The sequence below is a fragment of the Pogona vitticeps genome, chromosome 4 (assembly GCF_051106095.1).
Source record: "Pogona vitticeps strain Pit_001003342236 chromosome 4, PviZW2.1, whole genome shotgun sequence".
Lineage (NCBI taxonomy): Eukaryota > Metazoa > Chordata > Lepidosauria > Squamata > Agamidae > Pogona > Pogona vitticeps.
Genome location: NC_135786.1, coordinates 170,684,463 through 170,711,465, shown reverse-complemented (window position 1 = coordinate 170,711,465; position 27,003 = coordinate 170,684,463). Strand labels below are relative to the sequence as shown.

General features: G+C 42.8%; 1 protein-coding gene across 7 annotated transcripts in view; it reads right to left on the bottom strand.

The window, feature by feature from the left end:
- MBP (myelin basic protein) overlaps positions 1-26,216 on the bottom strand; it is a 148,858-nt gene extending 122,642 nt beyond the window's left edge. For all 7 annotated transcript variants that reach the window (XM_072998733.2, XM_072998735.2, XM_072998736.2 and 4 more), the window contains exon 1: positions 25,814-26,216. The gene's annotated coding sequence lies outside the window, so the exon portion shown is untranslated. The remainder of the gene's footprint in view (positions 1-25,813) is intronic.
- Between the last annotated feature and the right edge of the window lie 787 nt (positions 26,217-27,003).

The window sequence follows — 27,003 nt, the reverse complement described above, 5'->3', positions numbered from 1 at the left end:
CATTAAGTTTATTGGGAGAAAAGATGAGCTACAAAAGTTAACCAGCAATAGATTCTCCTCCAGTGGTAGTGGAGACAAGAAAGTGGTACCTTGTATGCATTCGGGGATATTCTCATTAGTACACTATAATGTTAATGGTTCCTGCTAATGCCTACTAGAGGGTACAGTCAACACATGTGCCCTAGCATCAGAGAAATAGGGTTCCCTCTGCAGGGGAAGCAATTTTCAAATCTATATGCTGCTTTACCCTCACTTCCAAGTAAGTGTACCTGGGATTAGAACCTGGGATTCAAAGTGAGAAGCCATTTTTCAGCTTATATGCTGTCTTCAAGATCTATCTTCAAAATGTGATGCCAACTATGAATGACTATACTTGAACCATGCAGGCAGACTGAGCAATACAAGCGTTAAGGACTAGGATATTTCTTTGAAGAGGCAGAAGTAGACAGAAAAAAAATGATAAGAGATATTAAAACATAAATTCTGAGACATTAAAAATACAATTAGAATGACATTTTAAAGAGACAGGAAAATCAACACAGCTCCAAGTTTATTTTGCCCAAATAGCTCCTGGAAACCAGATAATAGATATTTTATTCTAAGCAGCAAGCAATTTATCTGTTGAGGAGCAAAATAAATTAAGCCGTAATCAACTGAGGGGGAAGATGTCATCATCATCGCCAATATAGCAGAAGCACATATGTACCATGGCTAATGTCTGCTACTACCAGAACAATTGCTATGCCCATGTGCACAAATACATGTATGAAATACATGTGTGTGTGCTCTTATGTAATGTGTAATTAGAATGTGAAAAGCAGCTATGGAAAGATTATTCTCTTCCTTCTTTCTTTTTTAAGCACACCATGTCATGTCTGACATTAAGCCAGAGCTCTTGAGGATCACGCCGCATATGCCAGCTGGCACAGCTAGTGTGCATTGTTCTCCATCTGGATCCAGCAATTTCCTGTCTCAGCCTCTCCTTCTGACCATTTTGTACCTTCTGTAATTTACATAGGCTGGTACAGTTATTCATCAGGAGGCTTACCAGACTATCCACTAGATTATTTCTGAGACTATGAGCAGGATTTATTGCTGTCTGGTCACAAACAGATTTGTTTATCTCTCTGAGATGAGCCTGTCGCAGTGCCTGAAATAATATTTAAATTAAAACCAGAAGGACCACCACCAGGAAGTGACATCAATATTTTCCTTTTCTTACTTTCTTCAGTCACTTTCTGACACAGCTTGCAAAAGTTACTTTTTTGGATGGCAACTTCCAGTAACTGCTAATGTTGCCAGTTGTTGCTAGTTGGGGGATTCTCCGAGCTGTATTTCAGAAAGATAACTTCAAATTACTTCCTGGATGTCATTTTCTCTATTTTAAGTAAAATCATGTTGATTGCAAGATTTGGAGACCTGTGGTCCATAAAAGGTAACTCTTTCAAACACTATATGTCTTTTCACTCATCTTTACTCCAAGATCTATTGTCAAGGTGAAAGTTACCATGTATCCCATTCTGAACACTAGTCAGTCAAGTGCCCCTGATAAGCCGACCCGAATATAAGCCGAGGTGCCCAATTTTACCACAAAAAACTGGGAAAACGTATTGACTTGAGTATAAGCTGAGGGTGGAAAATGCAGCAGCTACTGGTAAATTTCAAAAATAAAAACAGATACCAATAAAATTACATTAATTGAGTAGGTTGAATGTTTTTGAAGATACTGCCCTTCTGAGCTGCGAGACACACTTCACTGCCTGCGGAGGGAGGACTCATACCGAATGCTGCACTTATCTACTGCTCTACTGCTGCATAACAAGATGAAGGGAGATGGAGGAGGAAGGTGGGAGGAGGAAGGTGGGCACATAGAATATGCAGAAGGAGGAGGATGGGAGTGTCCTGGAAGCGGAAATGCAGTGTACTTAACCCGGGTCATCGGATCACCCACAGAGGCTGCAGGCAGCCACAGATGAGCGGGGGAGTCTGCAGAACACTCACACTGCAGGAGAGAACATGTAATTTTGACACTGACTTGAGTATAAGATGAGGAGGTGCTTTTTCAGCAAAAAAAAATTGTGCTGAAAAACTAGGCTTATACTCGAGTATATATGTACAGTAAATTGTTTCCTGACAGCTGTTCTGCAGGGATGTATGTCAGAGACTGAAATCCAGTTGTTAGTCACAACTAGAGTAGGGCCATTAAAACAATGGAACTTACACAAACGACTCTCCAACCCCCTCCCCCCTGACTCAATGGGCCTAATCTAGCTGTGACTTACTACTGGATTTCAGCCAATGACCCACCAAGACTTTGAAATCTACTAATAAAACAAATATCTGTACTTGTCTTATTACTTGATAATTTAAGGCAGAGGTATACACAAACATTTACTGGATAATGTGAGGTGACTGAGATTGGTCATGTAGAGAAACTTTACAAATGCTCTTTCTTTATTGGTTTGTTTTTTCACTTCTGGCTACAAATTACTACTGCAAGTCTAAAGAGGAGAATCTTTAAAAAAATAGATAAATATGTGGTTCTAATAACTTGCACTCTAGCACCAGAAGCCTATATACTACTAAGGGCTAAGGCACACATTCAAAGAAATGTGTCTTTCTTCCTCTGACATTTTCTCCACAACAATTTGATATTCTTTCTACAATAAACCAGTTCCTAAAATCATGCAAGCAGGAGACAATTAAATCACACTAACTCAAACAGCCCACTGAGGCTGACAATGATGACCCACCAGATTTGTACAGCAAATAGCTCTGCCTAGCTGAAAGTGAGCTTAGCCACATAAGTTTGGGCCAAGCAACATAACAATAATAAACAAATCCCTTTCTTTCTAGACCATTTGACGTCGGAGAAAATTACTTGCAAAGCAAAAGTATTTGTATTTTTTTCACATCCTTATTTCTGGATAACGCAACATACTCTAAAGAGTTTTCTTGTAACAGCTAACAGCAGCACGCAAGAGAAAGGCTGTTGCAAAACCCCTACATGAATGAGACACTGAATGAGAGTCTGCAGAACTGGGGACAGCTCCCAAGAAGCAACAGTGAAGGCACAGCTGAAACTGACACAGCAGTACAAGAACTCTTGAGACTGCTAACAACCTTGCTTCTTTAAGATTTCTTAAGGGATATAACCTTGACCTAAACATCTTCATCTTTCTATAGTCCCTTAAGGAGGCCAATTTACCTTATGAAAGACCAGTCACTAACTGAGGAAGTCACTTGATGGGTGTACTTTGGTGAGGGTCATCATAAGTTGGGATCAATTTAAATATTTATAATTATGATTAAATAATAAATATTATTGGCACAACAGATTTTCAAAGACTTGTATTGCCAATTCTTGGCTCTATGCTTGACAAGAATCTTTCATGAAAGAATCCATATTCAGCACATCACTGGATTGGCTTCCAACTCCTCTGGGTACACATCGATCTTCTAATTCAATACCCTCAAAAGTTAAGAGGGTGTAATGTAGAAGATCAGAGACGTGACTTTTCCTGCTTCTGAGCTGATGACTCTCAGTCACCTTAACTTGAAATTTATTTATACAGAAAACAATGCTGGTGAGATTCACACTCAGGTGATGATACAGAGGAGTGAGACCTGCTTGTGTCACTTCTTTGAACTATGACGGTATGAGGATTTTCACTACTCAGAAATTGTGTGTCACAGTTTAAAAATTTAAGATGTAGAGAGCAACATTTATTTCTTTAAGCAACGAGTATGGTAAAGCTAATTTGGGGCTGTGGGGGCTTATTGCCTAGGACAGCAAATGACTACACTTCCTGATACTCTAGGAAGTGTCTTAGTAGGCAGAATATAATTGTCAGGTCGAAACACAGCCAATTCAAGAAACTGGAAAATTGAGGGACCATGGACTCTGGTGCAGGCTCGCAGAGAGAAGGGGTGTAAATGCCCACCAGTAATTGGAAGAGAGTAACACCAGCAGCTTATCGGTTTGAGAGCAGCCTTCAAGACCAGGCTGGCTCATTCTTTGGTACTGAGCTAATTGGGAAGATGATTTTCAGCTGGGTTGAGGGAAGAGGGCAGAAACTGCTCTTGCATTTGGAAATCTCTGAGGGAATTTGACACCTGACTGGAAGATCCTCTGGAAGGGACCAGAAGTTACTTTGGTTAGCTTAGTTATATCTCAGGAGAGATGCTATGCTCATTTGCTGTTCTGTATTTCATGTATAATCTGAGAGTATGTGGCTCAACAAGCCTGCCCACAAGCTTCCCTACTGGAGAGAGACAGAAGAATGTGAAGTGAGAACAAAAGAGAGGGAACACAGAAAAAGGGATCTCAGAAATTGAGAGAATCAAGGATGTTGCAGCTACCTTGTGACCGACCCTGGACAGACCGTTTTCCCTCAAAGACAGCAAAAAATCCCTGGGCCTGAAGGTATGGGAAGTATATGGGGGGTGGGTTTGTTATTGTTAGAGCCCAACATATACCAAGCTGGCACGTCTACTCCAATACCATCCTTTACATTACTCCCTACTGAGAAAGGGGGATGATGGAGAGGTGAAAGTGAAAGATAAAATCCAGAGAGAAGAGATCCCTGAAACAATTGTATTAAAGACTGAGTTTAGTCTGTTTCAGTTGTTGCATAAACCTGCTGTAGTTAAAGATGAAGTTGTGCCTGATGTTTCTATGCCAAAGGGTGAAACCAGGGAGGACTTGGACTTAGAGAACTCTCACACGCACTTACCTTGAAAACTCTATAAGGGTTGCTATAACTCAATTCTGACTTGACAGTACATAGCAACAATAAGCACTGCACTAAGAGAGCTTGAGTACAGCAGCATTTCAAGCAAAAAGCACTACCATAAATTCATTTTATTTATGAGGCACCCAAGTGGTGTTGGATCCATATACTGATATCCTGCTCTGACCTTAGCATATGTATGTTTACTGCACTTACTGAGACTATGCTATACACGCAAACAAAGAACCTAAAGTCATGCAAGTGACAAGTCTCTCCTGGGAGCAAAGAGGCAGATATATCCATGATGAATGTCTCTTACACAACTACAACAAGCAATACAATCCCAATAAAACAATCCAAATGGGACTCAGTTTCAAAACACAAAAGTGATGTGCTCAAAAGGTGGTTTGAATTCCCTTGGGGATGTGTAGAACTTAACAATTTCAGCAAAACTGCCACTTGTAATTTGTAATAATATAGTTCAGAGACAGGAAATATGTGGTCTTCCCAGAGGTTGGAGAACTTTAGTTCCCATCATCCCTTACCACTGGCTAATGGCTAAATGGAAGTTAAAATCCAGCAACATTTGGAAGACTACATATGCTGCACTTCTTGAGTAATGCACTTTTCCAAATGGCATAACAAGTGGTAGCTTATCCCACAGAACTGAAACTCATGTCACCATATCTATCACAAGCAGCCACCTACATGGTTCACACACAACCTGGGTATAATGATCCTTCTCATTCATTGCCCAGCACCCTAAACATTTACATTTCCTCCTCTTTTTGCTACCTGCTCAAGCTACTGGTAAAGGCAGAGGTTCTCCTTGACATTCTTAGTCCAGTCGTGTCTGACTCTACGGGGCAGTGCTCATCCCATTTTCAAGCCATAGAGCCAGCTCTTGTCCAAAGACAGTTTCCATTGTCACGTGGCCAGCATGACTAGGGAACGCTGTTTTACCTCCCCACCGAGGTGGTACCTATTTATCTACTCGCATTTGCATGCTTTTGAACTGCTAGGTTGGCGAGGAGCTGGGACAACGCGATGGAAACTCACTCCGTCGCGTGGATTCGATCTTACGACTGCTGGTCTTCTGACCCTGAAGCTCAGAGGCTTCTGCGGTTTAGCGCCACCACGTCCCTCATCAAGCTACTGAATATCCCTCAAATTGCAAATATTGCAAACAGAGCTGTGGACCTGAAAAATTCATACAACCTGGCAATAAAAGAATAATTTATACTGAATGCAGGAGTATGTCTGTACTCCTGTGAGACTTCCTGTGATGTGTTTTGGTGGATAGGAGAGAGACTACAGGTGGTATCTGCTAGTGCTTTTCCCCCCATAACACCCTGTTGTTCTCATTCTGTGTTGATTCATTTTTTATATGTATTTTATTTCGAATCAACACAGAATGAGAACAGGGTGTTATGGGAGGAAAAGCACTAGCAGATACCACCTGTAGTCTCTTTCCTATCCACCAAAACACATCACAGGAAGTCTACTGAGAATCTGCCTTACTCTTTGCCAACAGTCTCACATCTCTGCTAGTCCTGTTGCTGTTTCACATCATCTTTATTAAATACAGCTTGCATTTGTCACTGAAGTTCTGTGTGTCTTCTGCAGAACACATAGATGAAAGGGGGAAAATCCTGACCTAAATAATAATCGTAATGATTATCAGAAGAGAACCACATTTCCGCTGCTCTTTCAAGCCTTAGTCAAAAGGCAGAACAAGCTCCTTTGGGAGAAACTGCGGCATCTCATCCCACTCCATTTTGCATTAAGTATATTACGGATAATTTGGGAGTTTTTGAAGCCATACCAAACTAGCACAAAGAGCTTCTGAAGTCTCTTTAAAATGTTTCAGAGACAGATTTAAATAACATACCTTGTGACAACAGCTCTAGAAGAATTTGAAACAGGTCTATGGAGCACTATAGGTTACAATACTCAAAGCCAGACTGTCATTATGGAACACAGGAAGCTGCCTTATACTGTACTGAGTCAAGCCATTGTCTCATGTAGTCTAGTATTGTTTACATTGACTAGCCATGGCTCTATAAAGATTCAGGCAGGATTCTTCCCTACCTCACCCGAGCCCCCTGGTAATCTGCAGCGGTCTCCCATCTAAGTATTAAACCAGGTCTGACCCCTGCTTAGTTTCAGAAATTAGATGCAATTGAGCATCTTTAGAGTGGTGGTTATGTTCTAACCACATCACCTTGCATTTTCATAGTGTGCATTCTCTCCCTCCTCCCACCCATGTTTCTCTGAAAGTACCAGCAAAGTCCTGAATGGGAGGCAATAGAGGGGAAAAATATGCTGTGGCCTTTTTTGCAACTAATACGACCAACACATCCTTTCCCATTCTGATGTCTATCTTTTGCCAGTCTCGTCTATCACTCCTCTATCATTTCTCTACACTGCAAATTCCTCTGGGTACTCTCCTGTTAAGAAAAAGGAGATGAACTAGAATTTGATGGAAGGCAGTTGCTTCACATCTGTTCAGGGGCCTAATTTATGTATCGGACAGTCACTTCTTTGCCCCTATTTTCAAAATAGGCCTGCAGTTCTTTGAACAAAGTTCTGGTGCTTAAGCTAATTTGCCATGTGAATGTCAACTGAGTGAATAATTAACTTCTCCTTGGATTGTTACTGAATACTCGTAACGCAGAGACTATACAGTATTTGTCTTTGCCATGAAGGTTGATGTTTTAGTATTTGAATGCCATCTCCAGAAAGGCCTATCTGGCCCTAATGTGATTACCTTTTTGATGCCAGTTTAAGATGCATCTCTGCACCAAGGCATTTGACAAGAAGCAACTGCCCTATTTTTAAATACATACATTATACTAATTGATCATCTCATTTTTTAAAAAAAAATTCTTGGGGAAATGCAGATAAAACTCCCTGGTTGACCTTGGGCAACCACCTCTCTCTTATCCTCATCTACTTCCCAGTGTTGTGTATGAGGATGAAGTTGGCAAAATGGAGGGGAAAGCCATCAAGGCCATTGAAAGAAATGTCTAGGGCTTTAAAAAGTTATTTTTTGGGAAGAAAAAAGTATCTAAAGCTACGGAATGAAGCCATGTTCTAGTTGTTCTTTCAAAACTGTTATAAAGTACTGCATAACTTCAAGCAGAATCTTCACTGTTGAAACATTCATATAATATTGTTGGACCATGACTGGTGGCCTTTAGACATTAAAGCTTGATAACAGAAACTCTCATTGAAGTACAGTGGTGCCTCACTAGACGATCATAATCCGTTCCACTGAAATAGCTGTTTAGCGAAATCATTGTCTAGCGAAAAGTATTTCCCTATTGGAATGCATTGAAACCTGTTTAATGGGGAAGAATCGTCATTGTCTAGCGAAAATCAGCCATAGGAAAGCCGCTTTGCGAACCGCCAATCAGCTGTTTAAATAGCTGTCTTGAGAAGGTTAGGTCCCGAAAACACCCGTTTTGCGAGCGCGGAGAGAGCTGTCAAAATCGTTGTCTAGCGAAAATTGATTTGCGAAGCAGGGACCAAACATTGTCCAGCAAAATTCCCCCATAGGAATCACTGTTTTGCGAATCGCTATAGCGATTGCAAAAAGTCAATGTCTAGTGAAAAAACTTTCATGCGGGGTAACTGTCTAGCGAGGCACCACTTGTAATAAGCTTGGTTTCTTCCTGTTTTAACAAGCTGCTTCCTCTGCTAAGTAGTGGGCAATATTTAATCTATAAATTGTATCCTGCTAATTCCAAACTTAACTGTTCTTTGCAATGGAGCTTTTCCTATCATGTGAGGTGGGAAAGTTCCCCTTCCTAAAGACTCAATGTTGCAGGAGAAACTGCAGGGGATTGCTGTTGTAGACACTATGATGCAAAGAAAGGCCCTTGTGCTTCTCTCCCTGACGATAACTTAGGTTACATGTCAATCCCAGAACATTAAAAAGCGTGTGCTCTCTCACTAGATACCAGATTTTAAATCTACACTGTACATAAGTATTGCTTTTTTACAAGGAAAGAGCTGAACCCCTCAGAAAAAGAAACCAGGGAGGTAAGGACCATCCAAATGGAAGATAATTGGAATTATTTACTCTATTTTGAAAAAAACAAACTTACGTCTCACTTTCAAAATGCAAAACAAAGCACCCCTGCATTTTTCCTGTTTTCCAATATGGTCAGAAATATATTTTTCTTCCAATAAACATGCTAGTAGAAGCTGCTATATCTGAGACTGCTGATTATTCTGTTTCTCAGTACAAGGAAATACTTTGTCTGCCTGACAGCCATTCAAACAAACTAAAAAAAGAACACCTGTTTCTTCCAAGCCCCAAAGAAGCACTGGGTTACTTTAAAACACACACACACACAAACACAAACTCCCAGAACCTGTCAGCCACAAAACTGTTGTCTTCTTTTTTGCAAGACCTCTTCCCAGCTCTGGGCAGGTTTAACATAAATGAAAATTACAACCCCCCCCCCAATATATTCTCTTTCTCTCTTATTTTTAATTTCTGTAGATAGAATCCTTCCTGAAGGAAGACAGAGCAGAAGGACAGTTACACAAGTAAATTCTCTACTCCAGTGAGTTGTCTTCCACAGGACTGGAAAAGTACGTTTTGAAATTGACTGCATAGCCAATGGTGCGAAAGGCATCCCATGAAAGGGTGGGAGTGGCTGCACAACTGACTGGAAATTCCCAAGAGGATTTTGGCCTATATATTTTACCTGTTGTAAGCTTCCCTGTGTCATTTTTAGAAAATAAAGGAAAAAATAGAAATAGAAGAAGAGGAAGAGAAGGACGAAGTGATGATAACGGTGGTGATGGTGTATTTCTCAATCAGAACAAAGCCAAACTAATTCAACATTACATTTTTAAACTATCCAACTAGATTCTTCTGAAAGAATTCAAATAAAATACAAGACTATCCCTATAGCTTGTTGATAGCCTCAGCATCTGGTACACAGAAGCACACAGCTTTTGAACATAAAAGAGCCCATTTAACCATCATGGATTAATAAGCACTGACAGGCTTATCCTCAATTAAACTGATCTAATCTGTTTTTTGAAAAAAATTCAGCATCTGAGCTAGTGACCAGCATGACATCTGGTAATAAGTTCTATGTTAATTATGGCTGTGCAAAAAAGCACTTCTTTTATTCCAAAGAACTGACACCCATGGGTGTTCTGGGTTTTTTGGGCTCTTTGGCCGTGTTCTGAAGGTTGTTCTTCCTAACGTTTCGCCAGTCTCTGTGGCCGGCATCTTCAGTGCTGTCCTCTGAAGATGCCGGCCACAGAGACTGGCGAAACATTAGGAAGAACAGATCCTGGCCGTGAAAGTCTTTGCGAATACATTAAACTGACAATCAGTTTTAAGTGGTGACCCTAGTTTTTTAATATATACTGGGGGTGGGGGAAATACTTCCCTAGTTATGTTTTTCCAGGTATTAGTCTCTTATAAATTTTTAACACAGTCTCCTGAAAGAAAAAGTTGTCCAGGAGTTGACAACTGATACATCTTCCGGAATCATTGGTTCTGGCTTACAAGGTAGGCCATTTCCTTTTCTTTGCTGTTTTTTCTCTCCCGTCTCTTGAGGGAATTGGCTGATTTATTGTGCAAACATATTGTAAGGGATAGCCAAGGATACTGTCAGTTGAATCTACTATAAACTGCCGAAGGCCTTTCCCACAACAGGACATAAAAATCTTTGGAACAGTTGAGCAGGCACAGGCTTTTCTTCCTGAATGAATTATCCTCAAGAGATTCTACAAGAAGCATCAAACAGGAAAACAAAGAAGCACATGGGGTTTGTATTTCTTCCTTCACCACTTTTGCAGGTATGTGTCACTTAAACATCTTATATACAACCAGCCTTCCCCCTGGAAGCTGACTAGATGGAGGAAAATTACAGGTGCTACAGAAACAGAAGTTCACCTCCTCACCTGTAAAGCTGCGGAAGTGAGCTTCTGTTTCTGTAGCACCTGCAATTTCTGAATAGTCCTTAGAGATGTAGAGCTCAGTGCACTAAATACCTGGCTGTGGAGCTTATGGTTAGGAATTCAACTCCCCACAGTGCTTCCCAGGAGAAGAGACAGATTGTGTGATCTTGGGCAAGCTGTACAGCCCCAGAGCGAACCCAGGGAAGAAGGGGATAATAAACTACTTCTGAACCAACTTTACCCTCCAGAACAAGTCTTCAGATACATCTGAAGTAAAATCTGGAAAGGGTCACTTAAGCTGGAACTGATTTGATGGCATATAATTACTGTATTAATTAATCAACAAAAGCAGTTCCTGCATCCGAGGTAGTCACATCAGTTTCACTCCCAGTATTGCAAATTTTAATTATTCTGAACGTATTCAACATGCCTTTGTTGAAAATTGCACACCAAGACTCCACATAAACAGCTAAGCAATTATTTTTCAGCCATCTTTTCCCTCCAGAATAATTCTTCAAATGTATTTTAAGACTGATGCATACATCTGGCTGTTCCAGTCTTATGACTCTGAATGCTTTCCCTTCTAGCTGTGAGCTACAGATTGTTTACAAAGCTGTGCAATCTGCTATGTTACACCAGGGGCAATATGATTTTCAAAGCTATGTGATGTTTGAATTTATATGAACAGAACACACAGGCTAAAACGCATAATTAAATAGCCAGATGTTGCCATTAATTTAATATATACACTTATTCAGTTGCTGAGACTTTTTAGTGGATCCTTCTCCTGTCAAATCCCTGTATTTGAAGAAAGGATTGACTTCTGTTCAGCCCACACTCAACAGCGGCACAGTGATTAATCACGTTAAGTCATGTTACTAGATTTACGGGTGTTGAAAAAAGCTCTCCCTGACCTAAAAGAAGCCAGGGCAGAGCAGAAACAAAGTAAAACAGCCCTCTTTAACCCCAGAAGATCTAAGGAGTCTTTCAAAATATAACAAAATTGGGGACTGACAGAAACATGGGAGCCACGATGCTTCCTGTGGGCTCCACTTTGTCCATTCCTCCTATACAACACTTACAAAGGAAGATGTCTCATTGAACTCAATATGATTTAATGTAACTGGAGCGTTCAGTAGTTTAGGTCACTGACTTCCTACTGAGCCTCCTCAACAGGGGTGGGATTCAATTATCTATATGGTCCCTTCCAGCTCTGCAGTTCTAAAATGGTGATTATGACTTCTAATAATTGCATTGTCAACTTTGTAACCTGGGAAGCAGTTAAATAATAAAAATCAAGTGCCTTGCTTGTAATAATGTCTTGCTGAATATATTGCAGGAGTAGACACATTTGGCCCCAAACCCTAAAAACACTGCAATAAGAGCTCCAAATGTTGTTTCTTCTACGGCTTTAATTCTTGCCCCTTCATACTGTTCTGCTCCTTCTCTTGCTAAGCCTCATTTGACTGCCATCAATGTGAAATTTTCAGCCCTCACAATGAAACATTCCTCATTTTTCTTTAACCACCTGCCTGCTGAGCAATGCAAAGATGGCCTACTTTCTCTCAAGAGCAACAATACAATCTGTTCAAGCTCATTTAGATAAGAATTTCACATTGCCAGTTCTAAAAGTAATCCTTCTTCTTACATCAAATGAATCAAAATAGCAACAATAGCTTTAATCCACATAACTCAGTCACGAATTTCCATTCAAAGGTATATTAGGAAAAACTCAACAATGCAATTGTCATTTACTCTTGGAAGGTTTTGTCTTTCTTCTCTTGAGGGACAAATTAGCCTTTTGAAGGTATACTTTAAACCTTAATTCCAGTTCCTGAAGACACAGATTACAAACAAAGCATATAAATAGAGATACAGTGGTGCCTCGCTTAACGATTGCCCCACATTACTACGAACCCACTTTAAGACGATCTTTTCGCAATCACAATTGCGATCACAAAACGATGGTCTAAATGGGGGAATTTCGCTTAGCAATGATCGGTTCCCTGGTTTGGGAACCAATTTTCACTTCACAATGATCAACAACAACTGATCGTCGGGTTTTCAAAATGGCCGCCGGGTGCTTAAAATGGCTCCCCGCTGTGCTTAGGGATGGATTCCTCACTATACAGGCAGTGAAAATGGCAGCCGTATGGAGGATCTTCTCTGGACGGTGAGTTTTTACCCCACTGGAACGCATTGAATGGGTTTCAATGTGTTTCAATGGGGTTTTTAATTTTGTTTTACAATGTTTTCACTTAACGGCGATTTTCCTGGAACGGATTATTGTCGTTAAGCGAGGCACCACTGTATGGGACCTGAAGCTGTGCAGTGTTTACAAAGGATATGATGCCTCAAAATATTTACAGTTAAAAGTGATGAATATAATTTCATTCTGTCACAATATCTAGCCAGCCATGTGGTGATCACACATGCATTTGTTGCTCTGTCTGGTCTGCTGTAGGGACAGGCTGGTTCACTCCTTTTGCTTGAGACAAATCCCTGAGTAATCCTACATCAACTTTTTCAGCTTCCTCTTAGGGGCTACACTTTTTTTTAGGTTCAGTTAGGATCACTCCATTTTGGTTCATTTCTAGCATGTGTGATTACTGGAATCAAACCAGAGTGGAGCTTGCTGCTTTATCTGGTTTCAGTCTCCCAATATTGTTAAGCCATTTAATAGTATAAAGAAATTAAAACTTTATCTGCTCCTCTGAGGGTTTTTTAATAGCCTATTGGGGCAGTGCTGATGCTCTGTACCTTTTACAAAATAAATAAAAAATTTAAAAATTACAAAGCTTCCTCTAAGAAGGAGGAGGAGACAGGACATGGTAAGGAGAGAGATTTTTTTCTTTTCTTTCATTTCATAAGAGAGGCAGACTATATAAGATAGCATGAGGTAGATATGCCATGTGGAAGCAAGTATCACACCAAACTGCATACCAGACTCTACGTAACTATAACTGACTCTATTTTGCCTGCTTCCTCCTTTTTCAACACTATCTTGGTTGCCTTCTGACAGCTTCATCTTCAGAGCAGCATTGGCAAAGAAAGCCACGTGAAGCCGTGTTAAGGTTTTCAACATAATTAGAAGCCTCAGTCTGCAGATTGTTTTCTAGCAGCCAAAGAAATTATGCATATATAACTATATAAACATAAGCTCCCTTTTCAAATGTATGCTGAACATGTTGGCTTTGATTTGCGAGCAGTGCTAGTGGAGAAGCAGTTGGGTGTATGCATAGATGTATAAATAGAGGGAAGTTTCTGAAGTCCATATAGTCCAATTCATCTAGACCTCTCTGAAAGCATATAGATACATGGTAGTATTAATGTGCTGATTGGATAGCTCAGTGGCTTTGGTATTCTTTGTATCCTTGCTCCTGCTATAATCAAAATTAGCAAAAACATACAGTGGGGTCTTGACTTAAGAACGGCTCGAGTTAAGAACATTTTGACTTAAGAACCACTCTCATAGGAAAATATTGACTTGACTTACATACTTAGATTTGAGTTAAGAACTGAAAAAAACCACGTGGGAGGCAGGGAAAGTGCAAAATTTGAACTTTCAGTTAACTGTTGGCCAGTGAAAAGGGTGCCTGTCTGCTTCCTCACTCCTCCCAGCGTTTAGAGAGTGGATTGGGAGTCTTCAGACTGCCTGGTACTGCCTGGACTGTATTTTCCCTGCCTTCCCTGAACCTTTCTTGACCTAAGAAAAAAAGAAAAAATATCCCCCTCTAGTGGTCGAAGGCGGAATAGCAGTTTCCCATTAGTTTCTATGGACGGAAAAGAGCAGATACGGATCAAATGGTTTTCAATGCATTCCTATGGGAAATGCAGATTTGACCTGAGAACTTATTGACTTGAGAACCACCTTCCAATACGAATTAAGTTCTCAAGTCAAGACCCCACTGTATAGATCTTCCAAGGTTAAAAAAATGGGAGCTTCATCACTATGACTGCATTCTTATGAGTTGTTCAATTGATTTTTCCTCAAGGTATTTCTTGACTGAAACCTTTTAAAGACAGTAGGATAATGGAATGTTGAAATGACTAATCATAATAATTCTACCTCAAGAGATTATTTTAGGATAGCAAATAACTTTTTTTGGGGGGGGTAAGGCTTTATAAGAGTGTGTTTCTCTCACACTGGCTGCTATGATCTCTTTCTTCGTATGCTGAACAAAAGCACACCCTATGCAAGCTAACAAGTGAGCACATAAATAAAGCTTGCTAGAACATTCCCTCAGGGGGACGCTTCTGCAGACTGTTACAGATGCATACCGTATATCTCTATTCAGCAATCCTGTTTGCAAGAATAATGATATGATCAAATCTCTGCAGAAAACTCTAGGGAGTGGGTGCAGACTTCATTTAAAAAGACTCAATGGGAAGACAATGTACACAAACATAAGCATGTTCTACATCTTTTGTCTTCTTTTGTGTTGTTTAAATATATAGTGCCCTCCATTCACTCTTCATCTTAACGGCAGTTATTACATGAATGCAGACTAGGAGGGAAGCATGGCATTCATTAAACTGCCAATCCAGAGTAGCAGCAGTGAAAATAGCAATCAGACTGTCAGTCACTCTTGGCAGCTGTGACAACATTGGGTGAGGATACAAAAGTGCTACCTGTAAATTTAAAAGAAGAAAGCCATGATGACTAATTGAAAAATGTGCCAAGTGACAGCATGGAACCAATGTGCTATGACTTCCAGGAAACCCTCTCCCAAGCTCCATGGGTTTCGATTAAACATGACATTTGGATCCTTTCAAGGACATGTGTTTGTCATTACTTTTTCTGTTCTTCTATTATAAAATTAATATATGTCGCTGTGGCTAAGGCAGCTTCCCTGAAAGACATTTTCGGCAGTAAATGTGCACAGTGGTGCAATTTCTATAGATAATCATTACTCAGATTTTGATTTGGGTATGAACTCCAGGCGAAGAGAGCCATGATAGGAATGGAAATGTGGAAATCATATACCATGTATATGGTGAGCTTGGTTAAGCAGTTCAATGGAAAATGAAAAGTTCTGAAGTTCAAAAATATGTACTACAACAAGCAAGTTCCTTCCTACTTGCCAAAGATTGACAAGATGGCAGTGGTTTTTCTTCCTTCCCTCAAAGCTTCCTCAAAAATTCATTTCCCCAAAGTCCTTGACTTAAGTAACCACTCCTACTTCCCCAATGAATACATCAGTGGCAAGACAATGCTGTGATGGTGTTATCGCGCACCAGATGGTAACAGCTTTTGCTTACAGTGATTCCTTAGTTTTGGCTCTTCTACCCCTTCTATCCTTCTGCTGTTTTATTACTATTTCACAATTCCTTTCTCTTCTACTTCTCCACTTTTGTAATCATACCACCACTACCATCTCCAGAAAACAAATGCCTAAACTGAGACAAGCAAGCAAGCTTTGGCCTTTTGGCACAGTAAATCACATTATGCATTCCTGGCTTAATAATAACTATTCCTTTTGATAAAGAACTTGGGACACCTGGTTTTTACAGGTTTAGAAGAAAAAGAAACCATTCAAACATTGAGGATAGGTTCAAATGGTGGCGGGGCTCCCTGGGTACACAGAAGTATAGCCACACTAAAATGAACTAATTCTGAAAGGTCCCAAATGGCCTTAGAAGACCTCTAAAACCTGTAGCTCTCCAGGTGCTGGAAACACACAAAGAACCTGTTGCCTAGTGAACGTTGCTGGGCTCCAAATTCCATCCCACAGCCACCATAGCCAGTGGTCACTGATTATGGGAGTTGGTGCCCTACAGCAGTGGTCCCCAACCTTGGGCCTCCAGATGTTCTTGGACTTCAACTCCCAGAAATCCTGGCCAGCAGAGGAGATGGTGAAGGCTTCTGGGAGTTGTAGTCTAAGAACATCTGGAGGCCCAAGGTTGGGGACCACTTCCCTACAGCATCCCAGGGACCACAGGTTGCCCAACCTTGCTATACAGCTGTGGTCCCCAACCTTGGGCCTCCAGATGTTTTTGGACTACAACTGCAGAAGCCTTCACCACCACCTCTGCCAGTCAAGATTTCTGGGAGTTGAAGTCCAAGAATATCTGGAGGCCCAAGGTTGGGGACCACTGCTATACAGTGTCAATGCTTTTCACGAATCACAAAGGTGTCAATTGAAAAAAGAAAGAAAGAAAGAAAGAAAGAAAGAAAGAAAGAAAGAAAGAAAGAAAGAGAGAGAGAGAGAGAGAGAGAGAGAGAGAGAGAGAGAGAAGTGAGAAAGTGAGATAAGGGAGATGGCATGTACTTACTTAAGCCCCTATATTTTACACTATCTTGGAGAAATGATTACAGTCCAGGATTGTAGTCATCATAGTAATACTTGCAAAAATAAGGTCTCCTAGATGAGTTCTCATCTGCCCTACTGTAATTTTTGCAGGCCCTTATTGTGTGACTTCGTTTCAGAACTGCCAGCAGTTACCATTAATACAGAGGAATGTTTACTGTCCAGTCAAACTGGGTTATGAGTTCAATGTTATACAGGAACACAGGAAAGCTTGCCATGGGAATATGGCTTATGGAGATTATTCCCACAGCACACTTAAACACAGCCCAATTCTTAAGTTATCTTACCAAAACACCACACTTGCCACATTGCTCATTTATTCTCTCTGTGACATCACCATCACTCCACCAAGGGCTCTTCAAGAACTTTTAAAAGTTACAACTGGAACAGCTCTTTAACACTTATATCATCGAAGACCCCTGGAAGATGCGACAGATCATTCACTCTTACTAGTCATCATCATTCACCACCATGAAGCTATTTTCAAATTCAGTTTCGGGTGGTCACTTGTTGTTGTTGTTTTTAATTCATATAGTAATGTCACTCAATACATTCAAGTTAGAGTGTGCTTTCATAGCCCAGATATACATAAGATCAAAGCGGACAATAATAACACACTTGTTAATTCTTTAAAGTTGTATGAAGAATGCAGTACAATACTTTTTCAGCTTACTCGAGATGAGTACTTATGGATGCCTCTTCCATTATCACTTAGGCCAGGAGTGGGCAAAAAGCAATCCTGTGTATCCTTTGGGCAAAAAAGCGATCTCATGTATCCTTTGGTGCAATTTTTAATTTCAGAAGCCTTTTGAAAGCAATCCATTGAGACTTCTGACATGATCTCTTTCTACCCTGGCAACACACAAGATAGGGGACAGGAGGACAGAAAGAGAGAGACAGAGAGACATACATAGAGAGGAACCATGGCCTATCTTCTTACACCCAAACTTTTGGCTCTGGCTCTGCTAATCGCCAGCTTCGATCCAGCCTTGGCCAACATATGAACCCCTTCCCCCCAAAAATACAATCTATGGGGAGAATGCAGCCGTCAACAGACAAAACAGTTGCCAGTTTCTAAGACAGACCTTCTGAAGTTTTAAAAATTACCGTTTTTCTGTCACTGCTGTAATTTAAATGCAAGCCTTTTGTGCTCTTTCTATGGGCAAGCAAGGCAGTGGCCAGATGGGTGCAAGCAGACGTTAATTTGAAGTACTTTTACAGATGTTACATCCGTGGCTTGCTTCAGATAAAAACTGAACAGCCTTCAAACTGAACTCCCGCAGCACCTGCTTCCTGCAACAAGCCAGATGTGTGCTACAGGAGGCCCACTGCCACAAACTACAAAGAAGAATCCTTTGCTCCAGTTGCAGATCTGCCTGCCCAAACTGCACCGATTGGCAGCAGTCCTCCAGGGATTCAGGCACAAATCCTTCTCAGTTCTGTTGGGAGAGGCTGGGAGCTGAACTTTGAACCTTCTGCAATGCCGCACATGCATCTTCTGCTGTGACCCACCTCCAAACGGCAGATAAATATTAACTCCTTAAACAGTCATTGCATTTGATCGGTTTCACACAACTGTGCCATGCATCCAGCTTCACATTATATAAGAAGTCAGCTTTACTACTCCCCACTTTAAAAGCCTCATCTGGAACTGAGGATGGGAACTCTCACTCTTGTAGGCTTGCTTAGAAGCCTAAGACCATTCCGTTTAGTTCTGAGAGATATCTAGCTTAATGGCTGCCAAGTTAAAATTATCAAGCATTAATCATAACTTTCTAAAGTGGAATCTTCAAAGATTATGGCATCTATTGATTCACATATTACTTTATTCATCCATTATTATGACAGTCACTGATTTACATACCACTATCCTTGTGTAACAGTGCTTTACAAAGAGCAGGTACAAGAGACCCATACCCCACAGGGCTTTACAACTGAATATCAGTACAAAAGAAAGATGCAGGGGAGGGAGGTTTGTGTAGTCAGGGCAAGAATAGATAGTTGTTCCAATTATTCGTACTTTGGCATCATTATTTGTGTCTATTCAATGATCTCTGCTCTTCTTACACTGTGGTCCCGAAAAGCAATTACATTTTCTGAATTTGAGCAATGTGCTGGATTGAAACCAAGTATCTACAGCTTGGAATTATTAACACAGTAGTAAGGGAGTTTAAAATATGCTTGGGCCTGCCCTGCAATTCAGAAGAGCCTCGTGGCGCAGTGGTTAAAACGCTGTACTGCAGCTAAAACTGTGCTCACGACCTGGGGTTCAAATCCCAGGTAGCCGGCTCAAGGTTGACTCAGCCTTCCATCCTTCCGAGGTCGGTAAAATGAGTACCCAGCTTGCTGGGGGGGCAATGTGTAGCCTTTATAATTAAAATTGTAAACCGCCCGGAGAGTGCTTGTAGCGCTATGGGGCGGTATATAAATCCAATAAATAATAATAATAATAATAATAATAATAATAATAATAATAATTTACTCAGAAGTAAGCCCCATAAGAGTTCTTTGGGAGATAACTCATAGATAAGTGACTATAATGTTACTTCTCTAATCTGTCATTCAGAGGTAATGCAGCTTTAAAGAGCATTATTTTGGGTTTGACAAGAAAAGTTGTGTGGAAGCCCCCAACACTCTCTGAACCTGAATAATGAACATACAGATCAAGGCCACCTTGGCCGGTCCCATTTATGCATATTCTAACATGGTTTGACTCCAGGTCCATGATAGCTGCTGTACATTTCCAGATTGTCATTTTAAAAAGCCACACATGAATGAATACCTCATTGTACAAGCTCCTAGAAAGCTCTGCCACTTGTGCAATAAGTAAATAAATATATATTTACCTATTGCATAAGTTATTGCATGCTCTGTTACATAAACGTAACAGAGAACTTTCGCATATATCAAAATGGCTGGAGGGCTTTCATGCATTTCACGCTGCCTTTTAATTTTTGAATCCTTCCCCCTAAAACAGCATGGCAACAGCAGACCAAATGAGACACTCTTACCATGAATACATCTTTTGTTAAACCACCTGTATCTTGTCACTCCCTGTGCTTCAGATAGATTCAGGTAACAAAAAAGGATACAACATTCTAAAATAAATAACTGTTTGAACAACAATGCTAATAAAAGAGCAACCGTCACTTAAAAGTGGACATTTTTGGAAAAATAAAGTCACACCTCTCACCTATTTCAGGTAGCTAAGTCTACCTGTGTGTATTTTGAAAACAAAACAATTTATGTATAAGTCTTTTGAAGTACTGTATAACTATTTATTTAATTTCCCTCATTCTCTCCTGTTTGAAGTATACTGATACTTTATAAACAAAAGCAGAGCCTACAGAATATTGTTCTTGTATAAAACATCAATATGGAGGCCTATGAAAGAACACCCTAACACAATGCAGTTTTCAGGAAGGTGAGCAAAACAACCAAATGATCTGCGTAGGCACAAGTTAATCTCTGTATAAGAACAATTTCAAATATGAGCTTGCACGACTTGATTTGCCCTCCAGCAACTATGAAGAATCAGGACAGGCAACAATCAACAATCACAGCATTTGCCGCACTCAAACTGAGTCACGTTGTGAAACAAACATCTTGGAATGGTTGAAATAAGTCACAAAGAAGAAACAACTGCACCTGAAGAAGTGGGCTACAATCCATCAAGGGTTATGACGAATAGAACTTCTTCATCTTTAAGGCGCCCCTAGACCATATGTTGTTTGTTTTATGCACATTTGCCACATAAGTAGCCAGTGTGGGTTGACAAGAATCCCACAATATCTCAATGGTCACACTCTGCTTGTAGGGAATCAGCTTTAAAGCCAGAGAATCATAATCATCTGAGAACTGCAAATTGATAATTAAGTACAGGCCCTGTCAAGGAGGAAGAACAATGGGGAGCCAAACTCCCAACCTCTGGCTTCAAAGTCAGATACATAAACCACAGAACTACCCAGATAGTTCTTCTGTAAATTCTAACCTTAAATTTAGAACTTAGCCAGAAGCAATGAAAGATGCATCAATAAATGGAGAGGGTAGGAGGAAAGGGGAATGGACTTCCATCACAACAATGGCTATAATCTTATTCGTTTGCTGTGGCTTATAGTAGCTTATTTATTTATTTATTTAAAATAATTTTTTACCCCACCTTCCTTCTAACAAAGGACCCCAGGTGGCTCACAGTACGTTATTAAAAATACAGTATTAAATGCTAAAAACAGTAGAGTAGTCAAAGAATAACATTATATTAAAATTATTAAGTAAAATCATTATGAAAAACAGATTAAGAAGCAACAACATACACAAATTAAAAACCTCTCTTAGACAGCCGGTCACTAAGGAAAAGGCTGCCAGAGGGGAAAGGTCTTCACCTGCTTGCACCTGGACAGCAAAGATGGTGCCAGACTCACCTCCTGTGGGAGGGAGTTCCAAAGTCTGGGGGCACCAACAGAGAAGAGTCTCTCCTGGGTCCCCATGAGATGCACCTGTGAAGGTGGGGGACTGGGAGAACGGCCTCTTAGCAGTTACGCAGGTTCATAAAGGGAGATGCAGTCTTTGAGATAGCTTGGACCCGAACTATTCAGAGCTTTATAGATTAAAATCTTGAATGGTACCCAGAAACAGATTGGCGGCCAATGGAGCTGCCATAATGGGTGGGTGGGTTATGCAATCAAATTGCCAGTTAGCAATTTGACAGTTGCGTTTTGGCCCAGTTAACTGGAAAGGCACCAGGGTGTATCACTGCTGTACGATTCAGGGCATGGCCAATCACATCCCTATGGCCTTGTTGAGTAGGTGCAAAGCAAGTTATACATACACCAGCAGGACACTGGCCAATGCTTTATATTGATAAATTGATGCTCCCCATTGGTTCACTAATGAGGGTGACTGGTCCTGCTGATGAGTGGAGCTGCAGAGACAGGATTCTTTCACTCCCCACAGTAGGTGGAACAATGCATCTCAGCAGAGTATTTCTGACTGCAAAGCCAACACCATATTCCCTGGTCTCATTCGATGGTTTTCCCTGCCAGAAGAATGAGAAGTTTTTTTCTTTGACAGATCCCGAGTCTGGCAATCTTGTCTCTTGCAGGGCAACAATGTCCATCTGCAGTCTACTCAGTTCCATGTTAATGATAGCTGTCTTGCGCACATTGTCTGTTTCTTGCAGGTCGTCAGGAAAGCCGTAGTCAGAAAAGCCAGGGGTCATTGTCCGTACATTCCAGGTGCCCAGCTTTAGGGCAGAAGTTTTCTTACGATTGTTGCATGGTGCACGGTTATCGATCTGCTTGTCGGGTTTGACCCTAAACCCCACGCACCCCGTGAAGTTAACAGACCGTGGCGAGGTAGCACCTTACTGGCTGGGGGCTGCCCAGCTTAAGGTGGGCGGTATCTACCTAGTGAGGTGCAATGACCTCTCCCACCATCAGAAGTAGCCCCTGGCATCATGCTCTACACCAATTGAGCAAAGACTTATAACCGGTAACTGCCACTTCCCGTGTTGTTTCAACGCTGTATGCGAAGCTGGAGTGTCCTCTCCAGGGCATGAAGCCTGGGTAAAATAATGTGGAGGATAGGCTGTTACCCAAGCAGCAAATTCCCCCCTCTCCACGTCACTGAAATGGTCCAATGGAAAGGCAAGAGCCAATACAACTGGTTCCAGCGACGTCACAGGAGTTGCCAGAATGACATGAACTGTCTACGGGACTCCGGCTCCGGATTTTGCCTCAAGGTTATCTCCTGAAGCCTCTTCCATAAGTGGATATAGCCACAAGGCAGTGGAGGTTTAAAATCAGAGTTTTCCTTCTCCTAGATGGGCTGCCTTCCAGGGCTAACGAGCCCAACCTACCCGGCCTGCTCTCTAATATGTGGAAATATGATCTGACCTTTAAAAGTATACTCCTCCCCAGTGTATGGAATGTTAACTGGCTTTCCTATTTACCAAAATAGGGTAAAAATAGAATTAGAGAATTTCACGCGCCATTAGACACGCTCTCCTGCTCATCCTCCTTTAAAGCTGACACTCTACCCTCCCTCAGGCAATTCCTCTTTACCATATTAGGATTGGAGATAGAATTAGAGTATTTGATAAGGCACATCCCAATTCAAACCACTAGGCCCTCCTCTTGGGTCATGTGATGAGGAAGAACAAAGAGAGGGCCCAAAAAACAACACACACCCCCGCAAAATACCCATGGGAAAGCATACCTGGCCTTCATCCCCAGCGAAAAACCTCCTAGGGAAATGAGAACAGACTCCAGGCACATCCCAATTCAAACCACTAGGCCTCTTGAGTCATGTGATGAGGAAGAACAAAGAGAGGGCCCAACCCCCCCCGCAAAATACCCATCACTCATCAGCAGGACCAGTCACCCTCATTAGTGCATATGCACCAACACTGTCATCCACTACAGAAGTGAAAGACAAATTCTATGACGATCTGGCAGCTACTATCAAAAAAGTCCCTGAAAGAGAGGCACTGTTCATTCTTGGAGACTTTAATGCTAGAGTTGGTGTTGATCACAATTCTTGGCCCACTTGTCTAGGCCGTTTTGGTATTGGGAAGATGAACGAAAATGGCCAACACTTGCTGGAGTTCTGCTGTTATTATGGTCTTTGTGTCAGCAACACATTCTTTAATATGAAGCTTCAACACAGAGTTTCCTGGAGACATCCATGATCCAAGCATTGGCATTAGCTTGATCTGATCCTTACTAGACGTTCTAGCCTTCCTAGTATTATGATCACACGTAGTTACCAGAGTGCTGATTATGATACTGATCACTCCCTGGTGTGTAGTAGAGTAAAACTGCGAACAAAGAGATTGTATCACACGAAAAAGGAAGGAAGACCACGTATTGACATCAGCAAGACTTGCAATCAAAGAAAAGTGAAGGAATTTGCCCAAGCCCTTGAGGAAACCCTTCCAGGTCCAGCTAATGCAAATGCACCTGAACGATGGGAACATTTCAAGAACGCTGTGTATAACACCGCCCTGTCCACCTTTGGCAAGAAGACCAAAAAGATGGATGAATGGTTCGAAGACCATTCGGAGGATTTGATGCCAACCATCGAGGATAAGAGAAGAGCTCTAGCAGCATACAAAGCCTGTCCTAGTGAGTACAACTTGCAAGCTCTTCAAGCTGCTTGTAACCAAGTCTAACAGGCTGCCAGGAGATGCTCCAATGATTATTGGCTTCAGCTGTGCTCTCAAATACAGATAGCAGCGGACACAGGTAACATCAAAGGAATGTATGATGGTATCAAGCAGGCCTTAGGTCCAATACAGAAGAAATCTGCTCCCTTGAAGTCTGCTACAGGTGTGATCATCCAGGACTGAGCACAGCAGATGGAACGCTGGGTGCAGCACTACTCTGAGCTATATTCCAGAGAGAATGTAGTAACAGAAGAAGCATTAAATAACATTGAGTGCCTGCCTGTCTTGGAAGAGCTGGACAGCGAACCAACCTTAGCAGAAATAAAAGCGGCCTTGGATTCCCTCACCTCCGGCAAGGCCCTGATGGTTGGATTCCAAAGGATCTCCTGTATGGAGAATTAGTGCAGAGAAATCACCCCAGAGGGAGACCACAGCTGTGATACAAGGACATCTGCAAGCGGGATCTGAAGGCCTTAGCAATAGACCTCAACAGATGGGAAACTCTGACATCTGAGCGTTCAGCCTGGAGGCAGGCGTTGCATCACGGCCTCTCCCAATTTGAAGAGACCCTTGTCCAGCAGGCCGAGGCAAAGAGGAAGTCACAAAAGCAGCAAAAGCAGGGAGCTGGACAGGGGACAGACTGAATTTGTCTTCAGTGTGGAAGGGACTGTCACTCTCGAATTGGCCTTCTCAGCCACGCTAGACGCTGTTCCAAGTCCTCCATACAGAGCACGATACCATAGTCTCTCGAGACTGAAGGATGCCTACTATTGGTTCAATTGCCTGGCGGATGAGAACAGAAACTGTCCTATGAAATTTCTTCAAGGGCCATATTTTGGTTTCTAATCCTTTGGGAAGAAGGCAACACCTTGCAATTAGGGCAGTTTACTGAGAAGCCATCACAACAGACAAAAGAATTTAATCTCATTCATTCCAGCTGTTCCACAAAACCCTCACTGGATGTGTAAGGTGTTGGGAGCAAAACACAACAAAAACAGAGCCGGGTCCTCCTAACACTACCCTGTCCAGTGGTGTCCCTCTGCTGTCCTTTGTCTCGCCTGTCACTAGTCTCAGAGCAAGAAGACTTCAACTGTCCCTTTTTTCCCACCAGTGGCAACCCGGGGAGCCCCATAAGGAAGTCATCATCATCCACAGCCAAATGCACGGGGATAAAAGGCCGACACACTGCTTTACCTCTCGCCACCAGGGCTGCTGTGAGAAATTGAACTGACAGCTGCAAGGCGATCGGCGCAGGCAAATGTTAACGCCTGTGGCACTGACGATCTTTTCTCAGGGTGGCCACCTGGCAATGGCTTGTTTTAACCTCAGGCCAAAAGCAAAGTCTGCCTTTTCTGCCTCCGATCCATCTAGCACGTCCCCCTATTCACCCGATTTGCCTCTCTCTGCCTCCGATCTGACTAGTCAGGTACACAACAGGCACATTGGCACGCAGTGCGCACACACGATCGTCTTCCTTCGCGTTGCCGCCGGGCACAGACCCTGAGCAAACCGTCATCGCCGTCAAGCACCACCCGCACCACCCTCTCTCTCTTTCCGCCCTTCCGCCCCCCTTCCCCTTCCATTTGGGCAGCTCCCACCAGAGAGAGCGCTGATCAGAGAGACACAAAAGCCTCGGAGGGGAAAAAAAAAGAAGGCTCCTGGTAACGCACCCAAGGTGTTCCCTCCTGTCCTTGCCGGGCTCGCTCGCTCGCTGGCTGGCTCTCTTGGCCTCGCAGGCTCCGAGGGGGAGATCCCTGCCGAGTTCAATAACGCCGGAAGGCGATCGGAAGAGCGTGGGGTGGAGACAGAGGGGAGACCCCCTCCAGCCACCCACGCAAGGCAAGAAATCTCAAGTGGGGAGAGGGAGAGAGAAGGAGGCGTCTGGAAACTCACGGCCCACGGAAAGGAGGGCGGGGAGGAGAGGAGATTCCACCCCCCCCCTCGGCTCTTGTCCAAAGCTTGATCGGTGTTATTTGCCCGCGGCTTTCTGGTCTTCTCCCTTGACGGCTCTCAGATCGTGGCCTTGGCTGGGCTCTTCGTAATCCAACCAGTGCGAGGGACCTGGCGGCGGCGGTGGGACGAAGACTCCCGCCCCGCCAAAGGTAGGCGACGATTGCTGCTGTAGCTCCCAGGTGCGCGTGGCGGAAGGAGGCGCGACACCCCCTCCCCGAGCCCCCGCGCCGAGCTTGCCTCTCGATTTGCTTCCCAGCCTTCGCTGCACTCCAGGTCCGGGGGTCCCCCGCCTTCGTCCGCCCGCTGGGACCTGGCCGCCGCCGCCGCCGCCAGCTGCTGTGGCTGTTGCTGGTGTTCCGCTCCCGCCTCGCCCGCCGGAGCACCTTGGCCCAGGCGAGGGGTGGGGCTCCCGCTGCCTGCTCGCCTCCGAACCAGGAAGGACGGCGGGGCGAAGCGCGCCCGTGTGGGAGCCGCGGAACGGGGAAGCCAGCCAGCGGGAGGGCGGGGGTGGGGTGAGGGTGGGGATCGCGACCCCCCGCTGGCGATTTGGCAAGCTCTTGGGGGGGTAGGGGGGCTACCGGACGGGAAGATCACCTTTCCCTCTGGTTTTTGTTCAGATTTTCCCCGCCCGTCACCCTCCCACCCCCGCGCGTCAGGGTCAAGCTAGAGGTTTATTAAGTCACATTTGTATCTCAAGCGGGAGGACTTCGCGCTGACGTGTCTGTTTTGAAAGGAAACCTGGGCGCGCTCCAGCAGGGCGATCAGGACGGGTCCCTCTTGGCACAGAAGGGACCAGCAGCCAGTGTTTGAAACCAAGGCAGCGATACACCCGTTGACACTGGCTGGGGCTCCAGTTGAAACCATTCAGTCCAGAGAGTGTAAAACTAGTTCACAGCATCAGATGCTG